Source organism: Bos mutus, chromosome 6, assembly GCF_027580195.1.
Source record: "Bos mutus isolate GX-2022 chromosome 6, NWIPB_WYAK_1.1, whole genome shotgun sequence".
Taxonomy (NCBI): Eukaryota; Metazoa; Chordata; class Mammalia; order Artiodactyla; family Bovidae; genus Bos; species Bos mutus.
The window spans coordinates 94,137,518-94,151,485 of NC_091622.1; the positions used below are offsets into that span (position 1 = coordinate 94,137,518).

At 36.7% G+C, this 13,968-nt stretch overlaps 1 long non-coding RNA gene across 1 annotated transcript in view; it reads right to left on the minus strand.

Moving 5' to 3' along the window:
• Positions 1–718: 718 nt before the first annotated feature.
• The window catches only part of LOC138988318 (uncharacterized), a 39,445-nt gene continuing 26,195 nt past the window's right edge, over positions 719–13,968 (minus strand). The window contains exons 2-3 of the long non-coding RNA XR_011464628.1: positions 4,080–4,321; positions 719–834 (exon numbers count right to left, since the gene is read on the minus strand). This is a non-coding gene — a long non-coding RNA (uncharacterized lncRNA). The remainder of the gene's footprint in view (positions 835–4,079; positions 4,322–13,968) is intronic.

A 13,968-nucleotide genomic window follows, 5' to 3' on the forward strand; every position in this document is an offset into this window, starting at 1 on the left:
CTGTTCATAGCAGACGCAAACGTTAAAATCTATGCCAGCGCAACAAAGGATGGCAGGAAGGGACTGGGAACACACTGTTAGAACTTACAGCGTGTGCGGTTCTCAGTCGCTCAGTCGTGTCTGACTCTCTGCGACCTTTTGGACTGTAGCCCTTCGGATCCTTTGTCCATGGGGTTTTTCAGGCAAGAATAATGCAGTGGATGGCCATTTCCTGCTCCAGGGAATCTTCAGGACTCAAGGACTGAACCTGCATCTCCTGAGTCTCTTGCATTGCAAGCAGATTCTTTATACCACTGAGCTATCAGGGAAGCCCTGCTAAGTGTGAGGGGAGTATAGTATTATTAATATTAATATTTGAACATAAACTCAGTCTTCATCAAGGTAAGCAATGAAACAAACTAATTCATACAAAAATGTTCTAAGATCATAACGGATTTAAACTAGTAACAGAAAGAAATCTAGAAAATGCCCCAATATTTGAAAAGTATGCAACATACTTCTGAAAAGACTGAAAACACAAAATGTTGGCAAGGGTGTGGAGCAAAGAAATCCCTTTTATATACTGATGGTGGGAGTGTAAACTGACCCAAACTTGGAAAACTGCTTGGCAGTTTCTTAAATATTTTTCACATGAACCAGCATTTCAACTCCAAGTATTTGCCTAAACGGAATCAAAACATAAGTCTAGTAAAACCTGTAAAAATATTTTTTATTGCAGCTTCATTAATAATAATTCCAAACCAGCATGTGTGTTCAGTGCTCAGTCACGACTGACTCTTTGTGATCGCATGGATTGTAGACCGCCAGGTTTCCCGGTTCCAAACTGGAAACAATCTAAATATGTACCAAAAGGAAGGAAGATAGATAAATAGCTACATATTATACAAAGCAACACCAGTAGGTAATAAAAAAAGAGAATTACCTACTGTTCCATGCAACTACAGAGATAAATCTCTCAAAAAAAAAAAAAATAGCATAAGATGGCTCAGTGGTAAAGAATCTGCCTGCAATGCAGGAGATACACAGGTTCGATCCCTGGGTCAGGAAGATCCCCTGAAGAAGGAGGTAGCAACCCATTCCAGTATTTTTGCCTGGGAAAGCCCATGGACAGAGGAGCCTGGCAGGCTACAGTCCATGGGGTTGCAAAAGAGTCAGACACGACTTAGCAGTGAAAACAAGTAAACACATATTGGGTGGTTCCATTTGAAGTTCAAGAACATATTATACTCTTAGTGACAGAAACAGAGCAGTGTTTGCCTGAGGGTGATAGAGACTGATGGAATGGAGGATGAGGCAACTTTCTGGGTTAGAGGAGTGTTCTTTGATTGGGGTGTCAGTTATATATTTGTGTGAATTTGTCAGACTCCCTAAAGTACACAATTACTGGCTGTGAATCTGTGTAAACTTTACCTGAAATAATAAAAGAAGTTTTAAAATTTCTTTAGCAGATAATATTACAGTATTAGCAAATAGACAATAAATTCTTAATAATATGTACAAAAACACCTTAAAAGAAACTAAAGTTCATCATCACTTTGTTTTGCCCTCAAATAAATTAAATTTCAAAGGCAATATAATTTAAAGTTTCTTAATACTAAAATTAGTTTAAAATCATTATGGAGACCTGGCAAAATTTTAGATTTTAGAATGCTTAAGCAATGGACAAAAATATAATTTAGCATCTTGTATATTTTCAGTTTGGAGAAGGAAATGGCAACCCACTCCAGTGTTCTTGCCTGGAGAATCCCAAGGAGGGCGAAGCCTGGTGGGATGCCATCTATGGGGTCGCACAGAGTCGGACACGACTGAAGCAACACTTATCCATCTTCTTCATTTGATGTTATGATTACCATAATTAATCAAGATTTACTTAATTGTAAATAAAAAATACCCCAAATTACAGCTTACACAAACTTACTTTTTGATTTCTATCAATTTTCAAAGAATACTCCGGGAGGAAGGTATATCTTCAGAATCTACTAAAAATCGAATATTTATTTATGACTGCCAACATTTATTCTTATAGCAGATTTTTGTCCCTTCATAGAATTGTTTTTTAATGGGGCACTGAGTGATGGATACTATCACTTTAGAATTCTTTTTTTTTTTCTTTACTTTTGGTTATTCATTTGATTGCAAGAAATCTGTTAACTTTCTTTTTGTAATACTTGATGGGGCACTGCTTCATGTATTAAAAATGGATGACTTCCCAAAGTGCAGTATGTCGTTACTTCTTGGCTAGTTTCCCATGTGGAAAAATAAGTGTTCATAATTATCTGAAGAAGAGTGTTTGCATATTACTCCTTAAGCATATAATTATCTCATATTTTGGGAAGCATTTTATGTGTAGGCCTACAGCCTACTGTATGTTTTCTTTAAAAGGCAAAGTAGCTAAAAATGAATGTGTGGAAAATGTGACAGTCATACCATGCTAGCTGTATTTGTTACTATGCCACTATATGATTTAAAAGCCACTAATGCGAAAGGAAAGTGCATGGTACTTGCTGTGTGTTTCTAATTGGCACAATTTGCTAATACAGTCCTTGACGCCAGAATTCTGTTGTTCACATATCTGATTTAATATAATTAAATGGCAGGCACTTTTTCCTTGCAATTTTGGAACACCAGAACAAACAGAAAGAAAGGCTATGCCCATGAATACTAATTAATAGCAGTTCTTGCTAAATATAAATTGCCTTCCTCAAAGGCAACTATGATAAATATACTATTAAAAATGAATGCATGGAAAAGCCATTTTCTAGAATAGAATTGTATCAAGATTTTCTCTGATTCTCTCCTTCAGCCCCCAAGTGTACAGCAGCTCGAGCTTTGGAACTCTGAGTAAACAACACCTTTTCTCATCCCTCACCTAATTCAGAAGAATCAATATCCATGCTGACTTTTAATGATTGGGAAGCTGCTCAAAAGAGCAGGTGACACCTGAGTTCTGAGCTGAGACACACCCACGCCTCTCCATATATAGTCCTGTCTTTCTCCCCTTTCCTTTCTCCCCACTCGATTGTCTGACCCCAAACCCTTGATGACAAGGATTTTTCTTGATGAGGAAGACTCCTCAGTGCAACCCCAAATTCACTCGTTCATCCATTCATTCATCCACCAAGGACTTATTGAGAATCTACTAGGTGTCAGAGGCCATGTTAAGTAACAGGAATAAAATATTAACCAAATCATCTATACCTTCAAGAAGTTTATAGCTTAGTGTGTGCCAAGTCGCTTCAGTTGTCTTCGACATTTTGCAACCCTGTGAATGGCAGCCAACAAGATTCCTCTGTCCATGGGATTCTCCAGACAAGAATACTGGAGTGAGTTGCCACTGCCCTCCTCTAGGGGATCTTCCCAACACAGGAATCGAACCCACATCTCTTACATCCCGCCAGTGGCAGGTTCTTGACCACTAGCGCCACCTGGGAGGCCCTTATAGTTTAGTGAGAGAAAGTAGATCAATTATTACAATATAGAATGAGAAGCACCACACTGGGGTGCTATGAGAAAGCTTTGCTATAAAAGGAGAGCATTTCAGGCAGAAAACTAACTGCAAGTGACAAAGATGCTGCCCGCCCCACTCTACAACACTGTTTTTGTAATATTATATTTGTAAATGGATGTGAAAAGTTAAGTCATGAGAAACAGTAACACTTCCTCCTTCTGAAACATCTAGGAAATTTCTATCTAAATACTGCTGAAAGTCCATCTTTAACCTGTGTCTTGAAAATTGGCTTCTTCTTCAAAGAATTATTTACCATATTATTTGCATAGTGATACTCTTTCTTGTCAGAAGATTTGGTATGTTTTCTTTGTCATACAATGAGAAATATACTCTTATTTGATTTGGCAATCTGCAAGCCCAGAGCTATATTTAAAGCTAAATCGTTGGACCTTGTCATATGCTCCTGTTACAAGCTTTTTTTTTTTTCATCAACCACGTTTTGTTGAAGAATATGTTTCTTGACCTCTCTAACTTTATTTCCAACCATTCTGCTATGCTCTGTGTCACCTCAGATCATCTTTTTACAAGTATGTATATATTGTAAACACTTATTTCCTTAGTAAATTCCTACCAGATATTATCACTTGGGCCTTGATACAACGTTACTGAAAATTTGTTGTTGTTCAGTCCCTCATTCCTTTCCACCTCTTTGCAATCCCATGGACTGCAGCATGCCAAGCTTCCCAGTCCTTCACCATATCCTGGGGCTTGCTCAAACTCATGTCCATCGAGTTGGTGATGCCATCTGACCATCTCATCCTCTGTTGTCCCCTTCTCCTCCTGCCTTCAATCTTTCCCAGAACAGGGTCTTTTCTAATGAAAAGAAAAAAAAGAGAGAGAGACTGAGAATTAGATTACTTAATATACTTGAAATAAAATGCACATTCTCCTGATTATTCATTCCTAGTTTTCAAAAGTCACAAAGATAGTTTGTGAGCAACAATATGGCATTCATAAAACATATAAAGTCATTATTCTTTGCTTATCAAAAAGTCAGCAATACTTTACACTGATAGTCTTTATTAAAAATCAGCATTACTGCATTCATGATGAAGCTTGCATTAGGAAAGTTTTTAAAAAATACAGTTTGCTAAAAAGCACTCTATATTTCTACAACAAAATTTGTTTTCATCCACATAGTTATAGTATTGATCCATGCCATGAGTGAGTTGTCTGTAAGCGTTAGGTTGTATATCATAATATATTTTCATTTCCAAAATAAAAGAAATATTCAGTATAAATTTTGAAATGTGTCCCCGGTCCTGATCATTTTTCCCCCGACTTTTTATTGTTCAAGATAATATTTTAGTTTAAAACCTGGAGAAGTTAAAGGAGCATCCTTAAAATGAAGAATCAGTCTGTGCCACATCTTTTTGAGAATAAACTGTTCTAGGAGATCCTAGTGGAACAAAACGCTCTCTGGAAGACAGCAATTACAGGACAAACAGTACTTTCATCAGAGTGCTTGCTGCCACAAATAAATTGAAGGTCCAAATGGCATACACAATCCAAAATTAGAGTAAAGCTTTTTCAAAATCATAGTCTAAGATAAGGAAGAATGATGCTTATCTTGAAAGAATAAAACTGATTTAAAAAAAATACAGCTAGAAGCACGTTAAATAAACAGCATAGGACTTAGAGCCTTTTTATATTTGATTTAGTCCTCATCATACATTCACCATTAATCATTCCCCTCCCCCTTTTTCCTTCCTTTCCTTTTTTCCCTTCATTCTTGCCTTCTTTTCTTCTTCCTCCCTGTATTCTTATATATGTTGGATTTACAGATGCATAAATAATACAAGAATAATAATTCAATAGTCAATGTCATTATGACTTCACATTTTGAACTGATTCGAGTGTGCCTGCTTTCTATTTTTCCCTCATTAGATAAGGGTCAGACCCTTTCAGGTTTTATAAATTTCTAACCACATCCATAGCTAAGACTTAACAGGCAGATGCAAATCAATTCTACTTAATACCAGAAATAAACACAGAGACTTAAGACTTGCCAAAAAGAAGTCAGAACAGTGTCCTGTCCCCTTATTGATTTTATTCTCATTAATTTTAACAAGAAGACATTATTTGCAATGATTTGTTGTTTTATCAGACCCTCATTAGTAAGTAAGAAACATTTACCTTTATTCCACAGCATTTACCTTACTTATTTACATCTTTTCTGATTAATTTTCAAAGTTGCAGTTTGAAATAGATTTATTTTATTTGGTTATGTTGACATGTAATTTTCTTTATCCTGATATCATAAAAAAAAACACTGGAAAATATGTTCAGTTGAAATAGTTGCCTATGGTCTTTCTAGAGGTTGAAGAGAAAATTTATATGTAGAATTTCCCATATAATCTCTAAAATACATTTATCAACAATTTTACTGATCGACAGCCAAAGGTTTATAAACCCACATGCTATTAATTTTTAAGCACCGGAGGAGAGAACAGTGATAATATGAAAAAGAAAGAACTTATTAGTTTTTAATAGACCACTGGACAGCACAGATTTTGTATCCAACTATATATCCCAGGTTTCTCACCATGCTCTTCCAAACTGCTGCTCAATAAATAATAAAAGATTAAAACCTTAAACCTGGAAAACTTAGAAAAAAATATTAGAAAATTTTATTTGAGATTATAAAAATCCTCAGATGATTTACTTGAAGAGACACCTTCATTGCCTCCATGCGCGAGGACTAATGATGGCCCGGGGCCTGGGATTGGCGAGGAGCTGTGCTGGGAAACATAGTCAGAGGTAGGTGATAAAGCAGACCCTCCACATGCCTCTCTCACTGTCACCCACATATCTTCTTACCATTTGTTACAAGAAAGTGATGGTCCATATACATATTTATATACTTGGACTGTTACGACCCTGATTTTCTCTTTTCCAGGACTAGTCTTTTTGTTCTAAGCAACCCAGTTTCTAGGCAGGGTGACTGAAATGAGTTTTGTGTCTTGAGCTTAAACAAAATAAAAGAAGATTCTAATTAAAGGAACTGCTCTGAGGCTACTGACATCTTCAGCGACAAGATTTCACAATCACGTTGGCTCTGTCTAGACCCACTCTGGCGCTCTACGCAGGCTCTTTTAATTAGGATGTCATGTCTTTAGTAACCTGATACTCATTTCTTCCCTCTCCTTCTAAAGATAATGTATCTTTGATAGTTGCTCAGATATCTATTGGAATGAGATTGGATGTGTCTTTTCTGTTGAATAAGACCTGAACGTATATTTGCCCTAGTCGCAACCAGGAGATGAAGATGAGGACTGAGTTTCAATCGGGTCACTTTTATCCACTATAATAGCAAAAGAGTAAATACCCAAAAAAAAATTATTGTCTGGAAAAATCTACAAAACCAGCAGGCTGTGCATATTCTTTATGAAGCTGGGTTGTTCACTAAATATTTCATAAATTTACCTTTGATCTTACAAACAGGTATAAGGAAATGAGAAACAGGAGGCAGAGAGATAGAAAACCTCTGCCTCTCTCCCAGGACTTGGCACACTTACTAACTCACCACTGGACTGCACAATGTCATGTTATTTCTAAATGCCTCAAATTGTTCGAAACTATTTTTGAAATATGGTGTCCCCACAGAGTTAAAACTTGTTTCCAGGACCCATCTCGCAGTGGGGTAGGGTGTACGTTCTAGTTTAGACTCAGACATCTCTGCCTTCAGGAATCACTCATCTTTAGCTGTGACTAACCCTGTAATCTTAATCTCTCTAAGCCTCAGTTTCCTCCTTTACAAATAGGGTAGTCATAAGATTAAGCTCATAAACTGTGATAAAAGTAAAACATAAAGTCCTTGACATAAAACCTGGCATACAGTGAGCATGAAATAATTTCTCTAAGATTATTACTGGCTATTGATCTTATAAAGTTTATTTTCTTTTTTTTTTTCTAATTTTATTTTACTTTTAAACTTTACATATTTGTATTAGTTTTGCCAAATATCAAAATGAATCCGCCACAGGTATACATGTGTTCCCCATCCCGAAGCCTCCTCCCTCCTCCCTCCCCATTCTACTCACCAGTGATGTTAATTATATATCCATTATGTCAGATACCAAAAAATGTAAGACAGCAGTAAAGAAAAACTAAAGTAAATATGTTTTTAGGATGTTCCTAAAGATAGCAAAAGATAGCAACAGTAGTAAACCAGGAAAAAAAAAATATTTTTTCCATCAACTACTAATGAGAAGAAAAGATAAAACGAGGGAAGGGAGAGAAGTGAGAGTTAGGGAGGGAAGAAATCAGCATTTATCAACAGGAATTATTTTCAAAATAATGTTTTTCTTAGGTAGAGGAAGTTTGTACATCTTTCACTTCAATATTTTGAGATGGATGATTGGGTTAGAAGATAAGTGTCATGTAAAAGTGCTTATTCTTTTTAACAACAAGGTCATTGACACATTCAGACTTTTAAGATGATATGTGGTTTATTGCTTATGGGGAAATTCATAAAAGTATTTTGACAAAAAATATGGAATAAAATTAAATTCTAATTCGTTGTGCCGTTAAAATTGTCTATGTGCCTTGTTCACCACTCAGTCTTTTCCCACCCATTTGTGGTTGTTCAGCTACTCAGTCGTGTCTGACTCTTTGCCACCCCATGAACTGCAGCACCAGGCCTCTCTGTCCTTCACCACCTCCCGGAGCCTGCTCCAACTCATGTCCATTGAGTCAGTGATGCCATCCAACCATCTCACCCTCTGTCATCCCCTTCTCCTCCTGCCTTCAATCGTTCCCAATATCAGGGATCTGGGACCTTCCTGACCCAGGGATCAAAGCTGGGTCTCTTATGTCTCCCGCATTGGCAGGCGAGTTCTTTACCACTAGTGCCACCTGGGAAGCCTTCTAACTGCATGCTGCTGCTGCTGCTGCTAAGTCGCTACAGTTGTGTCCGACTCTGTGCAACCCCATAGACGGCAGCCCACTGTCCCTGTCCCTCTATCCTCTGTCCCTGGGATTCTCCAGGCAAGAACGCTGGAGTGGGTTGCCATTTCCTTCTCCAGTGCATGAAAGTGAAAAGTGAAAGTGAAGTCACTCAGTCGTGCCCAACTCCTAGTGATAGTTTTTTACTATTTGCTTTCTTCTAACTTCACTATCATCTGCAGTATCATTTATCACTGCTGTGGCATTTTTCCTCTTGGTGACAGTATTAAGTTAATCCAGAATATAGGATTAACTTCAGTATATATATTAACTCTAGGTTTGGGGCTTCTCTGATAATTGTTGGATGTTTTTAAAAGATAAGTTGACTTACTTCATATTGAGTATTTATATATCTGAAGATAAGGATTAACCTCTTCAGAACACAATTATCTCTGAATTTTAATTCTAATATTAATTGTATTCTAATTCTAATATTCTAATATTAATTGTAGCCCATTCCAGAATCTTTTAACACCAATCAGTAGAAGCCTTCTGCATCTTCAGTCTATAAAACAATATCAAACAGTTGTGTCTTTTACTTGTACAAATGCAGATACCTTAGAAGACATAAGCCTTTTACCTTAGTATATGTTTTTTAAAAAATCAGTATCTAGCTGATATTAATAGCTCAAATCAACTGAGGATTTTAATTGGAAGGTCTTGAAATTTTGGAGGAGAAAGAATTTTAAGGAAGAACAAATTTTGTAGAGTACTGAGTTCTCTAGTTATAGTTTAAGAGGAGAAACTAAACAAAAATTGTAAGGAGTAGAGGTGAGAACTTTGACTACTTAATTTTCAACAGAGGTTCTAAAGGTGTCTTAGTGAATAATAAACATTATGTGTGTGTGTTGGTCCAATTAGTGTCCAACTCTTTGTGACCCATGGACTGTAGCCCACTAGGCTCCTCTGTCCATGAAATATTCCAGGAAAGAATACTGGAGTGAGTCGCCATTTCCTTCTCCAGGGGATCTTCCCAACCCAAGGACTGAACCCGCACCTCTTGCATCTCCTGCATTGGCAAGTGGATTCGTTACCACTGTGCCACCTGAGAAGCCCTGGCAGACATTACTGTGTAGTAACATCCCATGTAGATTGTGATGTGCCTATTTATTTCCTTTATACAGTTTACAATTGATTTATTGCTTATTCATTAGTAAAAGCTCTTTGTGGTCTAGGGATAATCCATTCTCATATGTGTTGGAGATGTTTTCAATTATATTATTTATCTTTTGATTCTATTGCTGATATATTTTCTTTAAAGACATTGAAAATATTCACTGTAATAGAACCTCTCAGCTTTTTTCAATATATCTGTGTTATCTTGGGTAAAATGTTCTTGCCTGCTTCATATCTATGTATAGATATAAATAGATATATGTATAGATAGATAAATAGCCTGACAGACATAAATAGGTAAGGAGAGAGAGGCAGAGAATCCTAAAGTAGAGCAGGACTTCCCTGGCAGTCCAGTGGTTAAGACTCTGTGTTTCCAGAATAGAGGGCAAAACAAGGTACAATCCTTGGTCAGGAAACTAAGATCCCACATGCCACATGGTGTGGCCAAAAACAAGAAAAAGGAAGCAAAAATAGAGATCTAGAGTTATGAGTGGAGTAGGAGCAGTGAGAGGGTTAGGAATAGATACAGATAAAGAGCTAAGTAGAGGTATTCAGTCCTTAGGAAATTTACTCTTTGTGTAATTTTAGTAGGAGTTTATAGCCAAAATCAGTCATTTATCCACTTATTCTTATGCCCCTGTCATATGGTTTTGTTTACAGCTTTATAATGTTTTATTAACTAATAGGGGAAGTTCTTCCCTCATATTCTTCTTTTTCAAAATTTCTTGTCAATTCGTACACTCTTATATTTCCATATATTTTCAAAAATTATTTGATCAGCTAAAGCAAGCTACCTTGGAGTTTTGACTACAATTTTTTTTTAATGTGTATATAGGTTGGAATTGTTTTACATCCTTCTATATAATATTGTCTTTCCCACCAGAAATGTGGTATGCCTTCCTGAATTTTAAATGTTCTTAGTTTCAAATTCTACCTCTTATTATTTAATATTAGGCTCATTAATTTTGTCCTGTAAACATTTTCTCAGTTAAATTTGGCCTAAAAATAGCTTCTTACAGGATTACTAAAAACTCTAAGAAGAAAACATTCGATGTCATTTTAGAAGATAAATTGAATGCCTAGCACTGCAGACCATCTTAGCCCCCTTTCAAGCAAAAGAGGGAAGTGAAGAAATAGGTATAGGAAGAGCATAATTATAGGCATTTTATAAGCCACTTTCTACACTATCAACAGTATTCATTAGTACCCTATTAATACAGTGTTCATAAACTGTACTACTTGGAATCTTTAAAATGTGTCACTATATATTTTCAGTCCTTCTTACAAAGAACCTCTAACCTCTGCAAAAAATGAAGCCGTTGCCAACCCCAAGACTCACTACTGTTTATTTTCACAGTAATTTAGCTTTCCAAAAGCCCAGAGATTAGACAATACACTCTAATAAGCAAATGACGCAACCATTTCAGTTAAACATTGAAAAATTAGCAGAAGCTTGGGTGAGGGGAAGGAGAAGTTAGAGCAAGACCTTGTCTTTGTTGAGAAATAAAATGATGAGAAGTAATGTTTGTGACAATATGCATTTAAGTTTAAATAAAGTTTAAAAAAAAAATGAAGCCGTGACTGGGCTGCTGAAAAATATTGTTAGTCTTAGGCATGACTGAAATCAATACACCATATAACTTGAAGGAATGGGGAGTACAAGTTCTTAAAACAAAAAAACAAACGAATGGCCACCACAACAAGACCCTTTTTTTTTTGGCCCTTTAATCCAATTGGCTGGCTCATGTCCTTATTCCAGGGTTTAGAGTTTTCTCTTCACTCGTACTTACTGTTCTTTATATCCTTTATCTTCCCTCTTAAGGTGAGCTCGTGGTCTTCAGCTTCTCCTTTGGGTCTGGCCAGAATAACTTACACAATTCAAGCATCAAACCTATGCTAACCCGGGGAGCAGGACCCATCTTTAGACCAGACTTGTCCTGTCCTCCAGAGATCCATCAGCAGTCTGATCCTGTGAGTTCAGCTCTCATACCTGGAACTCCTCACTACGGTCCCATCATCAGGAGAGACTGATGCTAAATAGACCTTTGTTACTGGGGAAATTGTCATTTTCACTATCAGTCAGTAACTAATATCAGCAAAGAAGACATATCTTGCTTATTAAAAGCCAAGCACTGTACCAGATATTACACATATTTAAGGAAACATGTAAAGAAATGGTTTACTAAATTATTCCAATTGAAATTAAAAATATTAAAGAAGGTTAAATCTTGCTTAAGATCATTGAACTAGTTAAGTACTAACATCAAGATTGTGAGTCTGTGTTGCTGCATTTCAGTTATATTATTAAGGATCTATTCATTAATTTAGGTAAGGATATTTAATAGGACTTTAGCATACTAAGAACTGAGAGGAGATGATATAATCAAATGCCTGCTTTTAAAAAAAGAATTTTTAAAATATTTTTTTAATGGAGACATTTTTTAAGTCTTTATTGATATTGTTACAATATTGTTTTGGGTTTGGGTTTTTTGGCCATGAAGCCTGTGGGATCTAGCTCCCTCACCAGGGATGGAACCCCAACTGTCTGCATTGGAAGGCAAAGTCTTAACCACTGGACTGCCAGGGGGTCCCAATGAAATGCCCACTTCCTGATCTTTAGTTCTGACTCTCCTGTTTCCTTATACTATATCTCCTTCTCAAGATATACCACACATATTAACAAGGTCACTGTTAGCATTATTTGCAAGTTAATTGATAGATGGAGTAAAGATTTTAAGTAACAAAAATGGATTTGATTAGAGTTGGTGAAGAGCATCTATTTTGTGGACTAATGCTATTTTAATAGAACTTTCATCTGGGACACGTGAATAATTGCTGTAGTGTATATTCATTTGCTCTTTAAGCAGATCACAATTTAGAAAGAGATTTTCACTATTGCATTTTCGCTCTGTTCCTCATATATTTAATCTCTATACACGTAGATCTGATACTGCCTCTTTAAATATATGGCTGCACTTCACTTAGAAGTGTTTATCTGTTTATGGGGATGTTTATCTGTCAGTCAGTCAGCTAGTATTTATTGAGGGCCCACAGAGTATGTACGTGTTTGTGAACACGAAGCTTGCAGATTATTTAATTTTAAAAAATGGCACTTGTAAATCCTGGCCGACTAACTCTATAATGAGGATAATATTGTTTCCCAAGACCTCTTCTGTGTAAATATTATTGTAACTGAGTCTTTTGGCCTCCAATACATTGATCACACTCATGTGGTATGACTCCTGTGAGAGTGACCGAATGCACGATTGCGCTTTTGTTAATACTCCTAATGTTTACTCTGTAACAGGATCACTCTCTTGCCTAGATTTGTGTTGTGAGCTCATTGAATTGCTTGCTGTAGACATACTCACACTCTGGATATCAGAATGAGAATGAGATCTAGCCTAGAAACATCTATCTGTGATTCTTTATAGCCATGTCATTGGAATAATCATTTAGCCTCACCAGACTTCAGTCTCCTTCTGACGGAAATGTTAATAGTCATCATTATATTCATATTAACAATGAACAACAGACATTTGTTAAATATTTACCATGTTCCATTCTTTGCTAAGAGTTTTAGATTGATTATTTTTAAAGAATTCTTATAATAAACCTCATTTACAAAATCACCATCATCTCCATACTTCATCCTACCCACACCTAACTTAAAACATTTCAGAGGCTTCTCCTTCCTTCAGGATAAAAGCTAAAATCCTTTACATAGCCTCCATATTTCTATACTTCTCACTGTTTTTCACTCCTGCTGCCTTTCACTCTTTTTCTATCAGCCACACCCAGCTTGCTTGTTTGTTTACTTTCTTTTTTCATCAATTTCTTGAATACAGAGTGTTTACCTTCCTCCCATTGAAGACACACTTAGGAGGAATATTTTCAACACATACAACTAAAGCTCCATGTAGACAAAGCAGCTTCTTAAGTCAACTGGGGAAAGAATCTTACCTATGTAGAAAAATCATGGACAAATCACCGCTAAGAGGCAATTCATAAACTAGGAAACGCAAACAGAAGTAAATATTATGCTCAATTTCACTAATTTTTAAGGAAATGCAAACTAAAACAATGAGATGGTATATTTGCCTTTTAGGGGTTCCTAGCATCGATGACCAGAGAAGGAAATGGCACCCCACTCCAGTATTCTTGCCTGGAAAATCCCATGGATGGCAGAGCCTGGTAAGCTACTGTCCATGGGGTCGCAAAGAGTCGGACACAACTGAGCGACTTCACTTTCCCTTTTCACTTTCATGCATTGGAGAAGGAAATGGCAACCCGCTCCAGTGTTCTTGCCTGGAGAATCCCAGGGACGGGGGAATCTGGTGGGCTGCCGTCTGTGGGGTCACACAGAGTCGGACACGACTGAAGTGACTTAGCAGCAG